Source organism: Callospermophilus lateralis, chromosome 12 (genome assembly GCF_048772815.1).
Source record: "Callospermophilus lateralis isolate mCalLat2 chromosome 12, mCalLat2.hap1, whole genome shotgun sequence".
Taxonomy (NCBI): domain Eukaryota; kingdom Metazoa; phylum Chordata; class Mammalia; order Rodentia; family Sciuridae; genus Callospermophilus; species Callospermophilus lateralis.
Window position 1 is genome coordinate 68,048,930 of NC_135316.1, and position 23,669 is coordinate 68,072,598.

Consider the following 23,669-nt stretch of genomic DNA (forward strand, 5'->3'; position numbering starts at 1 on the left):
AGTAAATTCTAACATTAAAATTCTTCCCAGAAAATATTAACTCCCCACATCCCATGTGACTGTCATATAGTCAGCTGAGCAGGCTCACTGCAGAACTTGAGAAGACAATAATCCAGCTCTACCAAAATCTGCATAACTCTTGCCCACCCCACTCACCAAGCAAAGCAGACAAGGCTATGTGGTGCCCGGTGGGGCAAAGGTAAGGTGCTAACATTGCCCAGATTTTTAGACAAATTATTTTATTTAATAATTTCAAAGAAAAATAAAAGCACCACTAAAACTGCCACACTACATTCCACTACATCGTTCACAGGATCTTTGTTAAGATCACAACATTGAGGAAATCCTATCAAATAAAGCTGACTCTGATCTTTTGCTATGTAAGTAAGATATTTGTGACTACAAAACTTTGTGTCACATGGGCTAGGCTGTGAGGTGAATTGTTGCCTGGGTCTGACAAGAGGTCAGACATTACCGTGAAAGTATTTTGTTTTTAGATGTCTCTAAGATCTATAATCAGTTCACTTTAGGTAAGGGAGATGACCCTTGATAATGTGAACGGGTCTTGTCTAAGCAACTCAAAGTCTTAAGAACAAAAATTGGGTTTCTGGGGAAAGAAGAAATTCTGCCTCAAGACTGTAACATAGAAATTCTGCCAGAAGAATTAAGGGTACAATATCAACTCAAGTTCCCAGACTGCTGGCCAGCCCATGAGTTTGAGACTTGATGGATTCCGCATTTGTATGAATCAATTCCCTACAATCATCATTAAACAATACATATACATGCTCATGATATACAAGTAGATTCCATTTCTCTGGTGAATACTTACTGATAAACATATTCAAAAGAATTTCTAGTTTAGAATTTTTTAAAATACACAGTATCATAATCCCTTCTGATAGATGGGTGAGAGCTGGTTGATTCTGACTGCAATGTAAAAATTAATATATTCTTTCAATAACTGCTCTACTTTTTATTGAAAATTTCCTTCCTAACACTCACTTTAAAAATTTCAGTCAACTCTAAGAAGAATAAAGATGAACTGTGTTTGTTCAACAAGAGAAGTTCATGAAAACCTTTCTGGTGATTCCAAACTGCTCAGACATGCCAGTTTGGGGGCTCACCCTGCTATATTTAAATCGTGAATTTTCTGTGGATGCTATTCTTGATGGATGGAACTGTGCCCTATTTATAGCCTAAAACCACAAATCAGTCGATCTACTTTAATGAAGCAAATATCCTATTTAAAGTTTAGATCAAACAATTTCAAACTTGAAATTCCAACCATTCTCTGTCTTCTTGTCCCTGGCCTTTCCATAGAGCAGCCTATAATATTTTCTTCCAAGCCTCTGCTCCTCTCCTTCCTCAGTTGTGATGGATGCTCATCCATACACTGGGATCCTATTCCTGTGTGTGCACAGATGCTCCCAGACCTCCGCTTCCTTCCCTGACCTCTCTTACCACACTCCTTTATTGATACTTGTCAGGAGGATTTTCTGAGAGTAGGTGAAGCAACAGGGAAGGTAGTAACATATGCAGGAAAGATTTATTAATGTAGCAAATTTCTATCTTTTGCAAACTGTTCCATTGCCTCTGGTCTAAAACTTGTGAGCTGGAAAGAGAACTGACCTATTGCAGAAAGTATTTGGATATTTGCTGGATAATCTACTGGACACACTGCTTTTGTTTCAGGGGTGTGTGTATGTGTGTGTGTGTTTATTTTTTTATTCATTCATTCATTTATTATTGATTCATTGATTGACTGGTAGAGATTGCTCCAAGGCAGCAATCCAGGCTTGACTTAAGTTAACTGTAATTTCTTCTATCTTCTGTCTTCTCTATCAATCCTGTCACCAAGTCAAACCCTTCTCCCTCCCTCTTTGGCAGTCCTTCTTATCATGTGCCAGCCATCTTCCTACTCTCGGAGCTATTTTACAGTCCAAAGTAAGAATCATCTCCCCTAAATGTCATTTTGATCATGTTGCCAAATGTTCCAACTGTTTCTCCTTAAATTAAATTTCTATCCCAGATCTACAAATCCAACAGTTAACCCCCTTGACTCTCCTTCCAACTGCTGCCCTCTACTCCCTTGTTCTCCTCAGCTTGCTGAGGTTGGTAAGCCCTCAGCTGCCATTAATTCCAGGAGGGTATATTCCTGCTCTCCTTTGAATCTCCACTAAGAAAAGATATCTCTTATGATTAAAAAATGACACATATTCATTTTTCATTGGAAAAGTTCAAGGGCTGACGGGTTTCCTTGTCCCACCCTGGAAATAATTAGCTTATCACATTTTTATACCATTTGGAATTCACATCCAGAAAATCCTGGAGTAAAATGATAGTAACTACCTGAATAATTACTATCTTGACTTCATGTGAAAGCACCTCTATTTTTACCTTGTCTCATAATGATGTCTCAAATAAGAAATCTCTCAAAAACTTGAATTTCCTCTTGGCAAATTTTCTTAGAATATAAACCTATCTAAGCAAGTATTATTATGCATGCATATCATAATACATTTCCCATTATGAGTTATGCACATGTTACATATAGTTATGGATATATTTTTAGAAAATACTTTTTTAAATATTTAATAGCCATTAAATGAGTAAAATAATATTCAGATTCTTATGGAACAGTGAGAAGCCATTCTAGCACTTTTTGCAGATATTTGCAATTGTAATCAGTAATGTGGGTAGAAAGAATACTATAGTTTTTTCAATCATCACTTGTAAAAATGTAAATTTTTAAAAAATTAAAGACTTTATAAAGTTCACCTGCATTAATCTTGTGCTAATGCAAGTTGGAACTGTTTCCTAGGACTTTGAGTAGTTTAACATCATCAAGACATGTCATAAGCTTCATCCAAATTATTCAGTGCATACCATATATTATTCTGAACCTCTCAGAAGATGAAACAGAGTGAGGTGATGTAAGTGTCTGAAGAACAAAGGGAAATGTAAAGCACAGAGACCTCAGGCTAAAAGTATAAAGCCCCTGTAAAGGTTTTAAGGACATATTAGAAGCCTGAAAAATGAGAGCAAATCAGCAGGCCCATTAGCTGAGCAGTGAATTAAAGTTCCATGATTCCAATTCCAGACTTGAATACAGACAGCGCCAAACTTGCAGGTTCTCGGTCCCTACCACGGAGGGGCAGGGTTCTCCACTGTGGATTCTCAAGTGCCTTTCTTCTTTTCCAGCTAATTTGGTGAAAGAGTGGCTCTCGGTTTCCAAACTCTTCTTTTAAAATATCATTAGTGACTTCCCTAGGAGCATGTTAAAGAGACAGCAGGAAAATAATCAAGTGAAGTTTCAAAACACAAGTGCTACTTTTCACTGATTTCAACCTCTTTATCTTTTTATTTTAAAATAAAGTTTGCTATCTTTAGATTTGCTATTCTTATCTTTATCTTAATCCTTGAGGTATAAGATGCCATGTAGATAATCCACAAAGTGACTAGTCTCTATACTTAAGAAGTAGACCATATTCCACAATTATATATATTCACATCTTATCTCATGAAAACAGTTGAAAGGCAAACTGTCTGGAAGACTTAATAAAACCTGAGAGATGCTTTTTAAAAATTAGTTTGTATTTAAATGAACACTAATAATGCAGTCTCAATTGTTAAATAGTACTAGGCACAAAGGAAACTGCCTTCAATTTTTAAGCAATTATCTTGAAATTTGCTTCCTCATCTGCAAATTGGTGTTTCCCAACTGATAGGTCTGCTCTTACACCACTGTGCTAAAACTTGGTTTCAAACATGCTATGAGATACTAACGGCCTCATCCTTGGAGAACCAAGTGGGGTCTGGAGCAGCTGGTGTCTGGGTAGTTCCTACTTGGCTACTGGCTGCCCCGAGGCCAGCAGGCACGATTCTCAAAGCTCTGCTGAGAGGCACAGAAACCAGGGAAACTAACTCAACAGGTTTCTACAGAGAGCTCCACTGCACTGTGGAGAAGCAGCCCATGTAGCTGCTGCGGGTGTATAAGATGCATCTGGTTGAAGATAAGGGTCTGGAAAGTTGGGGGGAAAGGGCAGCCTTCCAAATCCTAGCTTTATCAGTATCATACACTTCTTTCCATTTGTGAGAAATAGAAAATCCAGTGGTCCACTTTCAGAATATAGCCTTAATTGGATCCAATTGTAGCATCTGAATTACAGTCCTTCCCTTCGCTCACCCCAATTTTAAAATTAGCCAATCATGGAGACTGTAACCCAAAACTCCTCCAGGCAGGGTGAAAGGCAGAGCTGCATTAGGGATATTAACAGGCAGACTGCCCACCCAGGCAGGCTTGCTAGCCACATTCTGGTAGCATGCCCCTCCGGCAGTAGTAAAAGTTTGCCTTGCCCATCCACTTATGAGCACAGATTTGACTTCTTGCAGCACCTCAGTTTTTCTATCACATTTGAGTTTAATGTGCTTCTACTTGTAATCATTTCACAGGAAAAAATTAATTAGATTTGAAACCTATTGGAATTATCAGAGTAGATTTTTCTAGCAAAGAAAAAGGCTAAAACTAGTTTTTATTTTTGTACCAGGGATTGAACCCAGGGGTGCTTAACCACTGAAGCACATCCCCATCCCTTTTTATATTTTATTAAGAAACAGGGTTTCACTAAGTTGCTTAAGGCCTCACTAAGTTGTTCAGGGTGGCTTTTGACTTGTGATCCTCTGGCCCCAATCTCCCAAGCTGCTGAGATGATTGGCATGTACCACCATCCCTGGCTAAATCTAAAAATTCCAAGTTGTAGAACTTTGGGTTTTCTGAAATGGCTTAAAGTTTTGTTGGTTTAATCACTATTTCTACAGTACCTCAATGATACCATGTTAGTCAGGTTTGTGTTACTATAATAAAATACTTGAGGTAATAAACACAAAGAAAGGATGGCTTTATTTTGGTTCACGGTTTCAGAGATTTCAGTCCATAATCACTTGGCCCTGTCACTTTAAGCCTATGGTAGCACAGTAGAGCAAGTAGCAAAGGAAGCCTAATCACCACATGGTGGCCAGGAAACAAAGAAAAACAGAAGAAGGGTCTATGGTCCCAATATCCCCTTCAAGAGCACATACCTGCCAATGACCTAACCTCCTCCAACTAGGTACCACCACCTCCAGTAGCACCATAGATCGGGGACCAAGCCTTCAATATATGGCCTTTGGGGGGCATTTAAGATCCAAACCATATAGCATTGACCAAGAAGAAGCTGAAGAGAGAAATCACTGAAATTTTGATCAAGAATGTGTTTAGCCACTTCAGGTATATAAACAATATTTTAAAAGCTGTATTCATAAAAGCAAGTTCAGGTTTCTAATTTAAAAATATTTTATTTGGAAGTTTTATATCTATTGAATAATCCCCAAATAGGTATTTTCAGCTTCCTGTGTTATTTAGTATCATAGTCTCTGTGTGTAAGAGACAAATATGAGATGCAATAATATAAATAACATGTTGATATTACTACTTCTTGGTTTTCCAATGTTAAGTATATTGACCTTCCAATGAGGAGGATGAGGGTTAGGTTATCCTTCATACTCAGATATGTGACCCATGTTCCCATCTTCATAGAATTTTGCCATAATTCTGGTTGTAAAACACTAAATACAAGAGATTTGAAAAAACTACTGATGCTGAATCCTATAGCACTCTGACTACATTCCCTTTTCTGCATGACCTATGAACCTCTCCAGAGTTACTTACTGTTAAATTCAGTTTAGGTTAGTTTCCCATATACTTATCATTTTATCCCCAAAACCTAAACAAGATTTGAAAATTTTCTCTTGCAATACACACACACACACACATACACACACACACACATACACACACACACACACACACACACACATATTTTACCTCCACTTTGGGGAATCTTTTCACCTCTCATGTTGGGTCTGTCTCTGGGGTCCTGGGTCTCTTTTTATTAATTTACCCTGTCATTTATTGAAGCACATCCTAGAGTTGTAAAGTTTCATGATGATATGTTGGTCTTTTCTGATTGAGAAACTCCTGTATTTGGCAGTGGGAAGTTTTGTTGCACTGCTCCTTTGATGGTTTTCTGTCCTGCATTTTCCATATTTTCTCCATCTGGTGTTGCTATTTTGGATGTTGGAGTTCATGAACAAATCCTTTAAGTTTCATGCATTTTTCATATTATTTGCTATTCTTTCTCTTTTTATTCCACTTTCTTGGATATTTCCTTATCTTTACCTTGTAATTATTACATACTCTGTTGTGTTCCACAATTGTAATATCTTCCCTAATTCTCCAGATATACTAATGATTTCTTTCTGAAAGATTTTTTCTTTCTATAAGGTTTCTGTTTGCACCCTTTAATTTCTGCCTCTTGTGATAGAAGATTTCCTGAAATGTCTGATGATTACTGGTTGTCTACTGATATTTAAGGGTTGGGTACCAGAAAGTCAACATGAAGGTTGGGGGTGTTTATATGGGATTCATTTCATGATTGTTTTGGCTAGGCCTTTCCTTTGAGAAACACTGATGTCAGCCTCCTTGAGTTTTGTTTTCAGGTTGATTCCCAGGAAAGTCTCCTGCAGCCTCCTACAGGTAAGATTTCAACCTAGCTGCTAAGGAACAGGAAGAAGGTACTATGGTATTTAGAGTTTGGTAAATCAACATAATCCACCATATTTCAAGACTTTTTGCTTTTCCTTGATATCTTGCAAGCAGATCTGAAATTTTAATGAATAGTTCTGCTCTTAACCCTATCTTCACCTTCACTTCCAGAGGTTCTTGTTTCTGAGTTTTTGCTGAGTTCATCAGTTTAAAATGGACTACTCCTTCCTTTCTCCTCTGCCAGATTTAAATAAACTCTACTTTCTCAGGCTTCTAAATAAGGTACCACCCATCCATCTGCATCCTAGCTTCTAAAAGTCTATAGTGTAAATATGTTTTATTGTTCTTAAAGGTGTGAGCCTTTAAAAAACAAAAACTAATTGGTCATTTCAATGGCATTTTAGAAGGGTCAGGAACACATGAATTCATCTTTAACCTGAAACCTGTTGATCATTCTTCATCCTTTTGCACTAGGAATTTTGTTTTCAACATTAAGCCAAGCCTTCAGGAGGAAGTGGGGAAGATAGTAACGTGAGAATTTGGATCAATCTGGTTTTAATATCTGCCTGTTCTAACACATAGTACAACTCATTGCCTAGGAATGTGCATTTCCCACACTGAACATTGTGGGAAATAAAAGCATGCCCTTATTTCAATATAGACTTTTAAAATTCTTTAAACGTGAACTAGTAAAGAACTTTTTGTGCTGATAATTAACTTAAAAGAAGGTATTCAGAGGGAGAAAACCACCAGACAAGGGAGTAGAATGGTCAGAGGAAACTCAGTGGAGGAAAAACCCTCCGGTTTGAAAATAAATATTACAGATACTTCTTTGCAAAGGTTGTGTAATGTGTAGAAGATGCAGTGATCAACTGGGGATAAAATTTCTTTCATGCACACTTGGGCTCTTGGTGTAAGATAATCAAAGCTCATCTGCTTTAAGTACCTTTATCTTGCTTCTCATACTAAGTGGATCATTAAGATCCAGAAATCATTGTTTACTTGAGCTCACTACAATCTTATGAAAAGAGATATAGTAAAATGCATTTTTTAGTGATGCTCAAGTTTTAAAGTTATACACTTACAGAGATCGAAAACAGCCTAATTATTGAAATAACTATAGGTAAAAACAACTTTGGTATTGTGCACCTGAGATTCTCTAGGCCCTAATACTATTTATACCACTGTCTTTATAACACAGCTTTTGATTTAAAAAAAAATCACTATATCACTATTGCCTGAAGCTAAACTGATTTAATTGGACAGATAAAGATATGAAAAGATGGATTCTAAGTAGAACACTGTATATGTTCAAAAGTAGAATGATATCATAAAGAGACAGACTTGTTTTCCCCTTAGAATCTGGGTGGGGACTGGGGGAGATTTAGTGTGACAGGTAGCAGAAGCCTAAACACAGAAACTCTTCAAAGCAATACAATAGGGAATGAACTCCAAATACACTGAGCCTATAGCTTGGTAGACAAAAGGAAAACAATGAAGTTTTCTGAATAGGGAGTTTTGTCATCAATATGCTATTTTAAAAATTAAAACTGCCAGTGGTTGCATAGGGCAGAAAGTCCGATTACAAAAATCAATAAAATAAAACAACAGGAAAAAAAAAACAGTTAAAACACTAAATAATCCAGGATCCAAGGTCACACAAAGTTGGCCTGGCCTGGCTGGCAGTAGAAATGTGAGAGAACTCACTTCAGAGAGAATCAATGAAATTGAGCAACCCACATTTACAGTACTGTAGATATGGGCAGTCAGGTAAAAAGAACAGGATGAATTAGTACTAACAAAAGGATGTATACTGATGTCATTTTAAAACTAAATCCCTGATATCCTTTGGTCTTCAATGGAAGACCAAATAGAATACAAGAAATACTGAATATATATGTTGAGCTAGGCATAAAGTCTTGTCTCACCATTTGTTTCATTATAAGTCAAATGCTAAAAATTCCAGTTAATTAATTTCACAGACTGATTGATGCTCTTCCTTAAGAACAACAGATTGATTTCTTTATAGACAGCAATACTAATTCTTCCATCATGTTCTTCTCTTTCAGTGCACACAGTCCAATCGACTTAGAGTCAACTCAATACAAAAGCAGAAGGAAAGCATTAAGAGAACAAGGTCCATTAGGTCCAATATTGCCTCAATTACTTTAATTCCATTATTCCTGCTCATATTACTTCTTTAATCAATATCTCTTTCCAGTTACTCATGTTTACCCTTTTCAAAACCACAAGTAATAGGATTATGGTCTTTTGAGTTCAGTGGCAACAGAGTTTCGTAAATATATTTCTGAATTCATGATTGTCTCCAGATCTATAACTGAGAAGCCTGAAATTGAATCACATTTTCCAGAGATCATTTTGTATAATGATGCAGAGCATCTTAATGCAATATAGGTGCTTTTACCTGCTGGGTCATTTATCATTCACTGTCAAAGTCAATCACATGTGGCTCAATGGCTTTCTAACCGTCTTCTTCCCATACCTAAGCCTGAGGATACTTACAGATTTTCAATTAAAATGGACCTATTTTTTGTACTTATGTCTATCTTTTGTTTAATAAAATCTTTCTACTTTCACTGTCAATTTTTCTACCCCACAAGTTTCATCTGTATGTTACATTATCCACTGCCTCTTCCATATGACAATTAATCAATCCCTCAGTTCCACCTCTATAATAGCATTGCGAATTGCAGGAACCCTGTTTCCCAGCATTCTTTTAACAAATGCCAATGCGGTATCAATTACACATGAGAAGCTGCACTTTCAGCATAGAGAGGCTACAAAAAAGACATGTAGCCCTTCCTTTCAATGTGTGGGTCTCTGAGAGTGTTATAAAAATAACATGATATAGAGAAGTATGTGAAAATAGCGAGTCCATTGAAAGTTCCTGGGGATTCAGAAGGAGCACAGAAGTTTTCATAAAGAATATGAATTTCAGGAAGGTCTTGAAGAACCAAAGCATTTTGAAAATGGAAATAGAAAAGTAGCAAATTGTGAGAAGCAAAACAAACTAATCTAGGAGCATAAATTATTTAATGGCATAAATAAAAGGTGAAAAAGACCCGATTTTCCTTTGGAAGTAATGAGACCAGGGTAAGGGTCATAAAGGAAGAGTCTGGCAGAAGATATGCACTTCTTTAACTCAGCCTTCTTGCAGGATGAACTAAAAACAATTGTTGTTTGTAGGCCTGAGACAGGAAGGCTTGGTAATGTACAAAAGGACCTTCAAAACCTGATTTCCATGTTCTGAAAGAGCATTACCTATCCCCACCTCCCTCTTCCACTGTATGATCCAGCAATATCCTGAACAACAAAAATATACCCTCCTCCCTCAGACCTCCCTGCCAATCTACCCCATTTCCCATTTGGAATGATCTCTCTCTACCTTGCTGATCCACCTAGCAATCTCTTTTCTGCTTTTTCCAATCTCCACTTGAATTAAGTCTTCACTTATGAAGCATTTCCTAACTCCCTCAAGCCAATTAAGTTGCTCTGCTTTTTATATGGAAGTTATATACGGTATATGGATAGCCCCATCACAGCGATGATGTTTGCATGACTATCTCCTATCTAAATTACAATACACTTGACATCTTCCTCAGAGCAATTTTTGGCACAGGACAGAAGGGCAATATGTGGGTGAATGAATAAATAAACAAATGACTGATTGAACTAATAAACAAAAAGAAAACGTGCAAAGTCTGAAGAAAGGATAGTCACAGATACAAAGGAAAAGGAAAGTAGATAATATGAAACTAAATGTAGAAGCAGCAAAAGATGGGGGAGAATGCCAGGCTTCTGAGCTCCCTAGCAGGAGCCCACTGCTCCTCTTCATCATTTTATATTATCAGCTCAGGATCACTCAACATAAACTCATGAATTTTAAATGAAACCAAGAAGGAATCATCAGAGAGACACAGAGGAAGAACCCAGAGAAAGCAAACACTAAGATTTGTATTTTAACTTATTCATTGCAAAAATTTCCTAAGGAAATTTGATAGGATCTTGACTCAAAGTTGAATTTGTTGAATTTAAATACGTTCCATAATGTCACAAATACACTTGAAGAGATTTTTAAAACCTACCACGTTAATTCTTAACTAGATGGATATAAAAATGATTTCCCACTTTTTGAAATCAGAGTTTGACAATCCATTATGATCAGTTCCATGAAAGTCTTAGAGCTGACGTCTCAGAAATCTAAGATTGACAAAGCTGAAGAAATGTAAAATGGTAGTAGAAAAAAAGACTGGGCATCAACAGTAAGCTAAGCTTTCAGTGATCAGGGTTCTTAAAGTGTAATTCCTGGGTAATTTCCTTTTTAATAACAGGAAAGTACTAGGTACACACAAAATAAATTAGTTATTAAAGTACGATTTATCACTTATTTATCACTGAGTCGCGGACACTGTGGAGTACTTTGCTAGCTATTTCAATTAGCAGGAGCTCACGGGGCTCCACCTACAGACAATGAAGAACAATCCCACCATCACTCTGATTTGATCACTGTGTGACCGAAACAATTTTATTATTTTAATTTTAATGAAGCCCTGCAGACATCCTCACAAACCAACCAAGGAGAATGCACATGGAAAGTTATAGAAGGCCTCTAATCGACAGTAGTAAGCCCTTGAAGAAAATGGAAAAGAAAATTAAACAGTGAAGGCACCAAGATGAAGTTATACATCCTTACACGGCGTTTGGTGGAACCGCGCCTACATGCATCATACACGCCATAAACACTTGCTGCTTGATTTACCAATTTTCTTAGGACTAATATGGTTGTAGGAAATGCTGAAATAAATTTTTATTTTCATTTTCATATTTTACTGCCTGTCATCATCTAATAAATCCAATGTTGTCAGAGCCAATGTTATCCTTTGGCCTTGGGACAGCCTAAAGCCCCACGCCAGGAGCACAGATGCCCCCGTGGGGCTGGGGCAGCCTATAAGTAAATGTTTCCAACCTGCCTGCAGCACAGGCTTGAAGAAGGCCTGGGCCTGACCCACAGTCAATACCTAAACTGTGGCCTGTCAACTTACAACTCTACACAGCACTAGTCCAGGGGCTTAGAAGAATTCAGAGCTCTTAAACTGTCCACTTATTCCCAGGAGGAAATCTGCCCCTTACTTTTGCCTCTTTTCATCAGGACCCTTCCTCTTCCTTTTGTGGAAGTAACCACAGACAGGGACAGAATGTACAAACCCAACTGGACACAAAGTTTTCCCCAATAAACATCCCTAAAGAATAGATCATTTAAGTATTTCCTTGAGATCAGTATCTTAATATTTCATCAACACCCAAATCTGAACACTCAGTAGATAACTTCTAATAATTTTGAGCTGAAGAAACATAGAAACAGGAGAAGATGCTCCAAGGGCAGATCTGTTACAGGACAGCACTTACAGACTGAAGGTAGGGAATAGAACATTAAATTTAATAAGTGCAAAGTGATGCAGCTGGAAAGGAAGAATAGACCCCGCTCAGTATGATTTAAATGGCCCTGAATTAGCTGGAAATATATCTTGATGTAATGATAAAGGATTCATGTAAATTGGCCAGTCCAGCCTGTGATGCCAGCAGAGAAGGCAGGACTGGTCCTACAGAGGGCTTGGGGAGCTTTGTTGTTGTAGTTTTTTGTGTGGTTGGTTATTGTTTTCTTAAGCCCACTTTCTATTACTAATAAAGGAAAAGTCTTATCCCTGTTATAATGTTGCTTAATTTGGACTATCCTAAAACTAAGAGTTCACCGAGGATAGTAAGAGTCAGCATGCTGCCTACCCACCTCTGGTAATTGCACTTTGCTTGTTCAAACTAGTGACCATGGCTGTTGTATTCTTAGTCATTCACACACATTCAACAAATAATAAGCAGCACGCACTATGCTAGATTTTAAGGGTGTACCAAGAGTAAATACATTCCCTTCCCTTAAACAGTATTCCAGTTGAGCTGTGTGCCTCAAAAGATGCTGAAGTCCTAACCTTCAATACACGTGAATGTAATTTTATTTGGAAATAGGACAATGATAAAGAGGAGGGAGTTAAGATAGGTCATTACAGTAGGCCTTGACCCAACATGAATGGTACTCTTATAAATAGGGAAAATTTGGACATAGAGAGAGACACATAGAGAGGGAAGGCAATGTAAAAACAGATGCCATCTATAAGCCAAGGAATTCCTGAGGCAACCAGAAGGTGGCCTGGAACAGCATCCTCTTCACAAACCCTGAGAAGCAAAGCCACCAAAACCTTGATGTTGGACTTCAGCCTCCAGAACTGTGAGACAACACATTTGTATTACTAAAGCCAATCAGTCTGTAGTACTTTGTTAAGGTAGTTTTTAAGAAACTAATATTGACTGGCTCAGAAAATAAATAAAACCAATAACAAAATTGGCAACGGAAAGAGAACTCCCAGTGTAGGTCTATCTACACTATTTTGGCTCAATTAATGGAGCCAGATTCAGACCCTAGACCACTGATCAACACCATCTACAATAGTTCTATAAAGGTGATCAGAGAAAAAAAAGAGGATTTCTTTCCTAAGGAGCAGACTGACTCAATGGAGACAGTTTAATCCTCTAAAAAGATGATTAGAAAGCCCTAAAAGTTAATGGAAATTAATCATGGTGACCTATTTGGGCAAATCAAAGTTGTGAGACAGGCATTTATTTTAAAAGAATATGCAAAGGAAATTTAGAAGGATGACTTCAGATAAGGAGACAGAGATAACACTTTAATTAGAAGCCTTCAATATTCACATATTTACATAAATTTGGAAAAAAAAGATTTCTGATAAGGGAATAAGATGAACAATAGTAACTGTTCTACATTAACTCTGTAGAAGTTGCCAACAGATCTCCTGTGACTGGTCGTGTTTCTTTACTGGTTGTTTGCAGAGGCCTTGTTGTAGAGGTCCTTTGTAGATGCTCCCTAAATGCATGTTAGTTCTTGATGTTTGACCATGGGCTCTCTGAAGCACAGGCATAACTTGAGTAAGGGAATTATGTCAGTAGTATAATTAAGCCAAATAAGTTTTCATACAGTGACAACCTGCCATTATTCCTGCTTGTCATTTGTGCCACGCACACAATCCCTTTACCTGAGCATGGTGAACAATCTCTTCTCCATATGTTATAAATATGATAGCATGCTGGCTGCAAAGGACCTGTAAAACAAAGGCCATCTTGTTAGAAGAAACTTCAAACATCAATTTCAAAGAGCTGATTGAACATATGTAAGCAGATGCAAGGTTCACTTGCAGAATTTGAGCTGAACATTGCCCTTTCCATTTCTAGCCATTCCAACTGAATGCCCTTGCAGAAGGTCTCTGCATGGTGCTAACCTGGTAACAATCAATAAATGTGAAGGTCTCATCATAAACACAGCCTTTGAACAGTCAATCTTCCATAGAATATTTCTGCGTTAAAAGTAATCCTTCTTGCTAAGGTAGTTACACTGGGGCTAGTGCTGGGTAGCCTTCCCATCTAAGAAAGCCTAAAGAAATAAATCTGTAAGTTAATCAGGGAAGTATAACTCACAGTGTCATTCAAGTCATTCAAAAGAAAATTTGGGGGCTTACCAAGATCAGATATACTACTTTTAAGTGTGGGAAATTCTTGCAAATTTCCAAGCTGAAATGAGTTAGCTATTTATATTTTTGTTCAGAAAAATCTTTTGTTCTGGAAACTATAAAACATACCTGGATATTTTCAAATTAGAATAAATCCCAACTTAATTTTCTGGGAACTATTTCAAAGCCTTGTTTCTCAGAGCATGGTCGATGGACAGTATCATCTCTAAGGAGACCTATGCACCAAAAACTGCATTTTAACAAGATTCTTTAGATGGTTTCTAGTGCAGTAAAGTCTGAGAAGCCTGTGGTTGCCAGGATCACAAGTAACAGATTGCTCCAAACTTCAAGACTATCCTCTTGTATTCAGAAGCTATTAGCATCACTATCCTTTCATTATAGTTGTGTGAATCTGGGATAAATATCTACTAAACTCTCTGGAAGCCCCTTACTACTGGACAACTCCCTTTTCTGTAACATGTAGATCAATTGTAAATGAATATCTGAAAGTATAGCCAATTCTAGAAGAATTTATTTTATAGTCAAAAGACCAGCATTATGGATACTGATGACAGATATCATTCATTCCACAAATAGGATCTCAATAATAACAAATACTGTGCAAAGACCCCAAAGTAGACAAACACAAATTGTGACATGGCTAGCAGCTCTAACAAGAAGGGACTGCAGAGGAAACCAGGAATAAGAATGGGCACTGGTGTCCTACTTAGAAAGCACCTGACCCAGACCTGGCATACCGGGAAGGTTTTTTGAGCTCAGTCTTAAAAAAGGATAAGGAAAGATAAGATCTTTCAAGAAGCAGTCCACTTACAGGTACAGTGAGTGTGGCACTGGGTTAGTTAAGGCAAGTAAGCAGTCCAGCAAAAAAAGAGTCAATTACCTTGCTTCAAAAAAAAAAAAAAAAAAAAAAAAAAGCAGGTTGTGATTTTATAGAATTTTTTTTCAGCTGCTCTGGATATTTGTATGCATGAGCTTACGTACCAACCCTTAAGAAAGGTTTTTTTTTTTTTTTTCCTTCCACTTTCCTTTTAACTTGCCTACCTGTAGACAGGGAGGAATGGAAAACATCAAACATAAGAAGCACTGCCTGGGAAGTCAGCTGCACACGCCAAGCGGGCAGGGATAACAGAACTGTGCCTCCACACTGGCTATGTGATCACGCAGAGTGTCAATGAGCAATACAGGGACCATAAAGAGAATTGCATTAAAGTTAATACAAAAGTCAGGAAAATGTCTTCGGCAAGGGACACTGGCTATTTGGCAGATGCACTGCTGGGAGCAATTGAAGGCTCTCAGTGTGACCAAAGTGGGCGCGCCCCTTTCTGTGGCTCTCTCTTTTTCTTGCATTTAAATAGTTTTTATCCTGTCTCCTTCCCCCTCACTTATCCTTGTGATTTCTTTGACTCATTTTCCTTCTCCCTTATGGCCTCCAGTGCCCTCTGTTCTCCAACCAGCGCTCTCACTCTCCTTCCCTCCTTTGTCGCACTCTACCCTTGTGTGCAGGAGACAGGGAGAGGAGGAAGGACCAACAAACATCTTCCTGCCCTTCCATACGTTCCTTCCATCTTTACCCTTTTCTTCACTAACATTCCCACATTTGTATTGCACTCCTTGATGCTCTTCCCTCTCCCAGAATCTCTGTTATTAGCATAGAGTCAGTGCTCCCAAGCACAGAATTTGGAAACCACAGAATATTGCTAGACTCCTCTACAGCTCCGGTGTAACACTGGAGTTCTCAGATTCTTTTCTACCTATGCCAGGTCATTTAGGAGAATGCTTTCAAAAAATGCAGTAACCTGCCTGTTTGGACACTAATACCATGGTGTTTTTGTTATTATAGCTCTGTAGTATAGTTGAAGATCAATGGAATAGAAGATACAGAGACAAACCCACATAAATACAATCATCTCATACTAGACAAAGGCACCACAGATATACATTGGAGAAAAGACAGCATCTTCAACAAATGGTGTTGGTAAAACTGGAAAATCCATATGTCGCAGAATAAAACTAAACCCCTATTTCTCACCCTGCACAAAACTCAACTCACAGTGAATCAAAGACATAAAAATTAGATCAGAAATACTGAAACTGCTAGAAGAAATTATAGGCCTCACATTCCAACATTTCAGCTCAGGAATGAACATCCTTAGCAAAGCTCCTAAAGCACAAGAAGTAAAATTTAAAAATCAATAAACAAAATGGCATCAAATTTAAAAGCTTCTTCACAGCAAAGGAAACCATCAAGAGTATGAAGAGAGAGTCTACAGAATGGGAGAAAATCATTGGTTGCTCCTTAGGAGAGAAACTACACCTCAGATAAGGCATTAATTTCCAGGATATACAAAAAACTCAAAAAGCTTAACACCAAATAAATAAATAAATGGGCAAAGAAATTAAGCAGACACTTCTCAAAAGAAATATAATATGAACAGTCAACAAGAATAAGAAAAAATGTTCAACATCCCTAGCAAATAGAGAAATGCAAATTAAAACTACACTGAAATTTCATCTTATTCCAGTCAGAATGGATATTACCAAGAATAGAAATAACAACAAATGTTGCTGAGGATATGGGGAAAAAAGGTTCACTTATACATTGTTGGTGGGTGTACAAACGGTGCAACTACTCTACAAAGCGTATGGAGATTTCTCAAAAAACGAGGAATGGAACCACCACTTGACCCAGCTATCCCACCACTGGGTATATATCCAAAGGATTTAAAATCAGCATACTACAATGATGCAGCCACATTGATGTTTACAGAAGCACAATTCACAATATCTAAGCTATGGAGCCAACCTAGGTGTGCCCTTCAACAGATGAATAGGTAAAGAAAATGTGGCATATATACATAATGAAATATCACTCAGACATAAAGAATGACTTAATGACATTTGCCAGTAAATGGATGAATTTGGAGACTATCATGCTAAGTGAAATAAGCCAGTCCCAAAAAATCAAAGGTCACATGTTTTCTCTGATATGTGGAAGGTAACTCACAATAAAGTGGGGTTGGGGGAGGACTGAAATTCAGTGGAGTAGAAAAAGGGAAATGAAGGGAAGGGACGAGAGATTTGATAAGGAAAGATAGTGGAATGAATCTGACATAACTTTCCTATGTACATGCATGAGTACACCATAGTGAATCTCACCATAGAGAACATCCACAAGAAATTAATATAAGAAATACTATGGGTAAAATGGTAGAAAGATCAATATAGGGAAGAGAGTAGCGGGTGGAGAGAGGGAAGGGAAGTAGAGATACTGGGATCCGAGTTAGAATAAGAAATATTCTTTTATGCTTTTATAAGTATGTCAAAAATACTTTCTACTGTCATGTATAACTCAAAAGAACCAATTAAAAATAATGCAGTAACCTAACATTTTCTTAGCATTTTTAAAAACATAGAACTCTGGAATATTCAGTTGCCGTGCTGAAAAGGAATAAAGATGTAAAATACACTAGGCAAAGGGTTTCATTCTCTCCTTTGTTTTCCCTAAATGTCCCTAAGTGCATTCCCTCTTTCCCTCCAACCTGCCATGAAACCAATCCTTTGCTAGTCTTATTCTTCTTTGTGCAGATCCCCAAACCCTCTCAGAATGACTGAAACATACTGCATTACCAGCATAAGCCAGATGAATGATGCAGGCAGGAATTACCAGAGAGCTTCTTGACAAAGACACAACGCAGCACACAAAAGGTCTCATTCAATGCCCCATCAGGAAGCCGTATAAGTTACAGCTTCATAAATATATGGAGATTATTGCAACATATAAAGTATCTGATACTACTTCCCACATCAAATATGCTTAGGTAGGACTTTACAGAGCAGGCGGTGACCTGGCAACACAGATTCTTCAAATTCCAGAAAAGCAATTTGGTTTTCTTCAGGTATTCCATGCTTTTATATTCAACCTGTGAGCTATCAGTAAAACTTCGTAGGTAAATCTGGTTTGTCACCTTTTTATCACGTCCCCTAGATATAATACATGCTCCCTGGCATACAGCATATGTTCCCCAAATATCTGGTGAATAAATGAGTTACGTAAACAATCAACCAACCAACCAATGTTAAGTCTAACACAACAGAAGTCCTAGCTGGAGGAAACTATTATCACACACTGAGGGACTCTGAAAACTTCCCCTAGGTTTCTGACACTGTCGTCTAATCATAAGGTCAACATAGAATTTCAGAGGTAACTTGTCTCCAAGCACTAGAATGTGAAGAGGGGATGCTTTGGCCAGGGATACTGCACAGTCAGATGTGATAACTAACAGAACACCAAATGAGGAAATAGAAAAAAAAATCAGAAAAGTGGACAAGAGTTCTAAAAAAAAAAAAAAAAAAACACACACACACACAATGCCCTAGACAAATTAGTCAATCTTTCTGTTTGTTCCCAAGGTTGCTTGTACCTACACCATTATCACAGAATGTCTTGTCCTACAATTATGCTCTTTCAGAGGCTTCTGAGTCATACTGGGAAGTAAAGACCTCATCCTGAAACACCAAGATTTCCCAGGCAAGCAAGAAAAAGCCTCCAGAATGGACTCACTCCACAGGCCAGGAACAGGGTTGGAATTCTACCTTGGATAAAGGAAAGAGGAGCCATGACCAGTTAAGCTGTGTCCGAAAAACAACCAAGGAAGCCCCATCGCTATGGATTCACCACTGAATTCAGGGACCAGGTCAACAGTTTCTCAAAACAGGGATTGCAAGTCACCCCATGAAGCCAGACTAGAAATTTGTTATTTATTGCTTTGATTCTCTTAATAATTTTTTAAGAATCTATTTCAGTATGTATCACCAACAGTGTTCCAGAAATTGGAATTCACTGAAGTTCAAAACTATCAGAGTTTTGTGTTTTATTTTTTTCACATTGACACCATTAATATCACAGGACTGGGATGATCGCCTCTCTAGAAAACAACTCCTTAGAAACCTTTAGAGCATCCTGGGTTAACCTGCAACATCACCACCGCTAACACTGTAGCCAGTTTAATAAATGCCCTGAACTCACCTGAAAAGGAGTCAACCCATGAAGAAAAAACTTTGACAGCCCTAGCACATTTTATGTTTCAACCTAAATCTGACTTAGGCTCAAATATCTAAAACCCAGTAGTGGGAAAAGAAAAATAAAAGTAACTATTAATGGGCTTTAAGATTTGCTAGCCCAAAATATGGCACCCTGGCATTTGAGAAAACAGGAGAGGCAAAAAGGTCTTTCCCGTGTCCTCTTACCCTTCTCCCACAAAGCAATTCACGAAATTTGTGAGAAATTTTCTTACTTCTCCTGAAGCAGATCTTTAGATTCTCCTGTGAGAGATACCCTCCCTACATGCAAAAGAAAGAAACCAAAGACAAGTGATGCCAAGAAGAATCTGAACACACTGGCCTTGGTAGATGCTGCTCCACCCTCATCCCCCCATTATTACTATCAGATCAAATCCACCTTGTCCACAGTTTAATAGGTTCTTCAGGTCTTCAGTTCCTTGCAAAGCCTCCCTTCCCATGTAAAGCTCAAGCAAATTTCTATGTTCTCTCTTGCTGTCTTTTGTTAGAGTGGCCTCAGCCACCAATCTAGGAGGTATAAGAAAAACACATTTTTCCTCCCCTGCACTACTTTTAAGCAATCCCTAGATATTACTTCTACTATTATGTCTGTATATAAAAAGACCTAGACATTTTCTAACAATCAACAAACAGGGTTTTCTACTAAGAAGGAATTAGAGAAAAGATGGTATGTTTTAATCTTTTTTTCCTTAAATTTCATTTTCAGCTTTCCAGCAACAAGGTTTCCATAAAAATAGCAGCTTCATAATTTTGGTGTTATCCAAACATCATTACAAGTCATTTCCAGAAAAAAGAAAAAAAAAAAAAAAAAAACAGTTGCATTTGCCGTCTGCATTCACTACCTAAAGTTCTATAGCTGTTTTTGTGCTGCAGTACCAAGGGTTGGCAAGGAGTGGGGGGACATCTGTTATCTCCTAAAGCCAGCTCTCTGAGTGCCCTTTCCCTCTGCCTTTCATTTTCAATAGCTTTTCTAGATTGATTCTCTGTTCACTTTCACCACCACTTTAGCATCTTTAGATTTCTTCTGTCCTCATCTCATAAACTGTGTTTTTAGGAAGGATAGAAAAATAAGAAAACACTTCCTTCCACAGTGTGTGTGTGCATGTGTGCAAATGATTTCCAAATGAGAACTCAAAATCAAATAAATAGTCAAATACCTCTTGCAAAAGAATGAGAACAGATTGATGGAGTGGCCCTCACCACCACTTCCACTGCTTACCAGAAAGAGAGAGCCCAGGGATCCACTCCATCCCTAGATCCAGCCAAGCCCTCTTAAACAAAGCTCCTCCCAACATAGGGACTAGGTGGAAGCCTCCAGAGACATCACCTCCCCTTATTTTCATAGTTTACAAGGATAAAGCAATTACAGCTTCAGTCGTTCATGAATAAAGCCTCTTTAACATTTTAATGAGAACATTAACTCAGCTTCACTTGGTTTGGACTTCCTAGAAAGACTGTTAGCCTTAGAGAAAGTTTCTTTAAAAACCAATAATAAAATTGCAGGCTTCCCTCTGCCCCACAGGGCATGACTGGGCCACAAGCACTGGCTGAATCATCTCCCTCCTGAACTAGCCCTTAATTTTTTGATAAGACTACAGTTTGGTCTGCGAGCGAAGATCTGAGGCAATACCTTCCTCTGGGTGATGTTTGTATGCTTGTGTGTACTCACTCATTTTATATCAGCCTTGTCTCCTAATTCCCCTTTTATGTTATACACAGCTTGAGTGCAATGTATGACTTAATAAATGTTAAATCACACTTTTCTGTTATTTTCCCTTAATCATTTTCTACAGCCTCTGTTCTCTCTCACAATGTGACTGATTTCACCAAGGCTACCACCCTGCCATTCGCCTGGAGGCCCATTAAATTCAGTAAGCAACCAACAGAGCTTCAGAAGCCAAAGGTGAACAAGAAATAATTCCCAGACTCAGTGACTTAACATGAATTCCTGACTCATCCTCTGAACAAAATCCAGAGCACAGTGAATGAAAGAGTTTGTCACCTTGAAAACCATGTAGGAGAGAAGAGTAAAGCTCAAGGAAATTAATATTCAAGGCATGTGTGCATTCACCTCTTCAAACATTTGCTGAGCCTACTATGCAGCAGATACTGTTCTAGGTACTGGGAAGAACAGCCCAGAAAAATTCAGACCAGACCCCTACTCCCTCTGAACTTATGTTCTAGTGGGTGAGAGAGGTGATGAGCAGGATAAATAAATAAGAGGGCAACAAGTGCTATAAAGAAAATACAACAGTTGTGATAAGAGAAACTTGTTAAATTGGATGAAAATTTAAAGCCAAGCCAAGCAAAAATCTATAGCAGAATCCTTAAGGTCATGAAAAGACACAGAGGAAGCATGAATGCATATTACTAAGCAAGAGAAGCCAGTCACAACAGGCTCCATATGCTAAGATTCCACCTACATGGCATTCAGGAAAAGTAAAAACTATAGAGACAGTGAAAGAATCAGGGGTTTCCAGGGGCTTGGGGGAAGGGAGGGATGAACAGGTGACCGAAGAGGCTTTTTAGGTCACAGCTACTCTATATGACACTACAGTGTTGGGTACATGACATTATGCATTTGTCCAAACCCACAGATTAGAAGACAACAAGAGTGAATTCACACATGAGCTATGGGCATTGAGCAATAATGATGCATCAATGTATGTTCCTCAGTTCTAATAAATGCACCACTCTGGTAGGAATGCTGATTGTGGGGGAGGCTTATACAACACTGGGGGGACCTGGGTAATATTTGGAAAACCTATGTACTTCTCATTAAATTTTGCTGCAAACCTAAAATTCCTCTTAAAAAAAATAAAGTCTACTTTTTAAATGTTTAAGGTATGGAAAAAAAGTGCCGAGTCCAGCTCTGCTAGAATCTAACGAATGGGAACACACGAGCTGGCATGAAGGTACACCAGGTAGGTTGTGGATAGAAGTGTGACTTTCAGTTTAAAAGCGCCAAGAAGGCATTGAAACGTTTTAGACAGGAATTGTCTTAATGTTTTTACATTTTTAAAAGTTCACTCTGGCTACTGGGTAGAAAAGAGATTATAGAGAGGCAGACCACAGAGGCTGCTGATGGTGGTGGTCTGGGTCTAAGGAGACTGCATTAGAAGAAAAGTGGAAGAATCTGAAAGATGTTTTTAAAGAACAGCTGACAGAATTGGTGATGGATAAATTGAATGGGAGGGATAAGGAGAAAAGAAATTCTGAATGGGAAGAGACACCATGCACTGATAGGAAAATGATCCTTCTTAAAGACAAGCTATGAAGACCAAAGGGGTGGCATGTGCCATATTGTAGACCTAGGGATGAGGGAAGTGATAGGCATATTCAAGTCCACCAAAAGAACTCAAGTTCAGCTTGCTTAATTTCTACCTCAATGGAAATAGCAAATGCATCTGTACATACTCATGCACATGTAAACACATTATTTTAAACACCATTTTTGCAATTCTGAGAAAAGTTTAAATCGTTGCAACAATCTTTCAAGGAATAGGGAGAAAGGATTGTTGCTCTTATTGATGTCCTGATTACTACGCAACAAACATGAGGGCAAATGAGGTGACCAGTCTCACTGACACTGCAAGTCATCACACAATCAGAGCAAGAAGAGCAATCGCACCATCCTCACAGCCTCTGTGCACCTCCCAGAGCACCTCCCAGGACACCTGCAGGCACTGCTTGGATCTGAGAACATACATTCCTGAGGACTTAAGGTTTTTGAGGTGCTGCTCTTACCTTTCCTTTGCCTGATCCCATCACAGATGCTAGTTAAATAATCCACAAAATGGATTATGTAAAACAAAAAAACAAAATCAATGGCACTAAAGCAAACCTTACAGAGAGCAAATCAAATATTAGAGTGCAATGTGACACAGATTTTTAAGCATACATTTTAATTATGAACAACATCGCACAAGCACATCAGAAACCCTCCCCAGGGCCACAGAGGCAGGATCCCTTATAAAGGGAAGGGCTCACTAACCTAAGAGTATTGTTGTATGTAGCCGCCTCTGGAATTCCTCATCAATTATTTTCTCAAAGAATATCAAAAGCACTGAAAAAATTTTAGAGAAAGAAAAAACAAAACCACTAGAACCAAAGAATCACAGCCCTGGTCTTTGTAACATTATTTAAAGAAGTAAAATTTAATTAGACGGGATTACCTCTGAAATAACACAGATCTTACTTAGAGAAGACAAGCGTCAAGGGCAGGCCCCAAGATCCTGGACACATTGTCCTGTCTGCACACCACCTGTCCACCTTTTAAAAACAGGCTTCCAGTTCTCACCTGCCAGGCACTTCCTCAGGCATCTTGCACCCTACCTCACCACAGTTTGCATATTGAAAGAGAAACCATGAGGGGGTATCCACCTCTGTGT

General features: G+C 38.3%; 1 protein-coding gene across 5 annotated transcripts in view; it reads right to left on the bottom strand.

Moving 5' to 3' along the window:
- Enox1 (ecto-NOX disulfide-thiol exchanger 1) overlaps nt 1–23,669 on the bottom strand; it is a 533,584-nt gene that overhangs the window by 409,695 nt on the left and 100,220 nt on the right. For 4 of the 5 annotated variants that reach the window (XM_076872045.1, XM_076872047.1, XM_076872043.1 and 1 more), the window contains one exon: nt 13,708–13,773. The exons of the other annotated variant lie outside the window; for it this stretch is intronic. The gene's annotated coding sequence lies outside the window, so the exon portion shown is untranslated. The remainder of the gene's footprint in view (nt 1–13,707; nt 13,774–23,669) is intronic. 5 annotated transcript variants of the gene reach the window in all.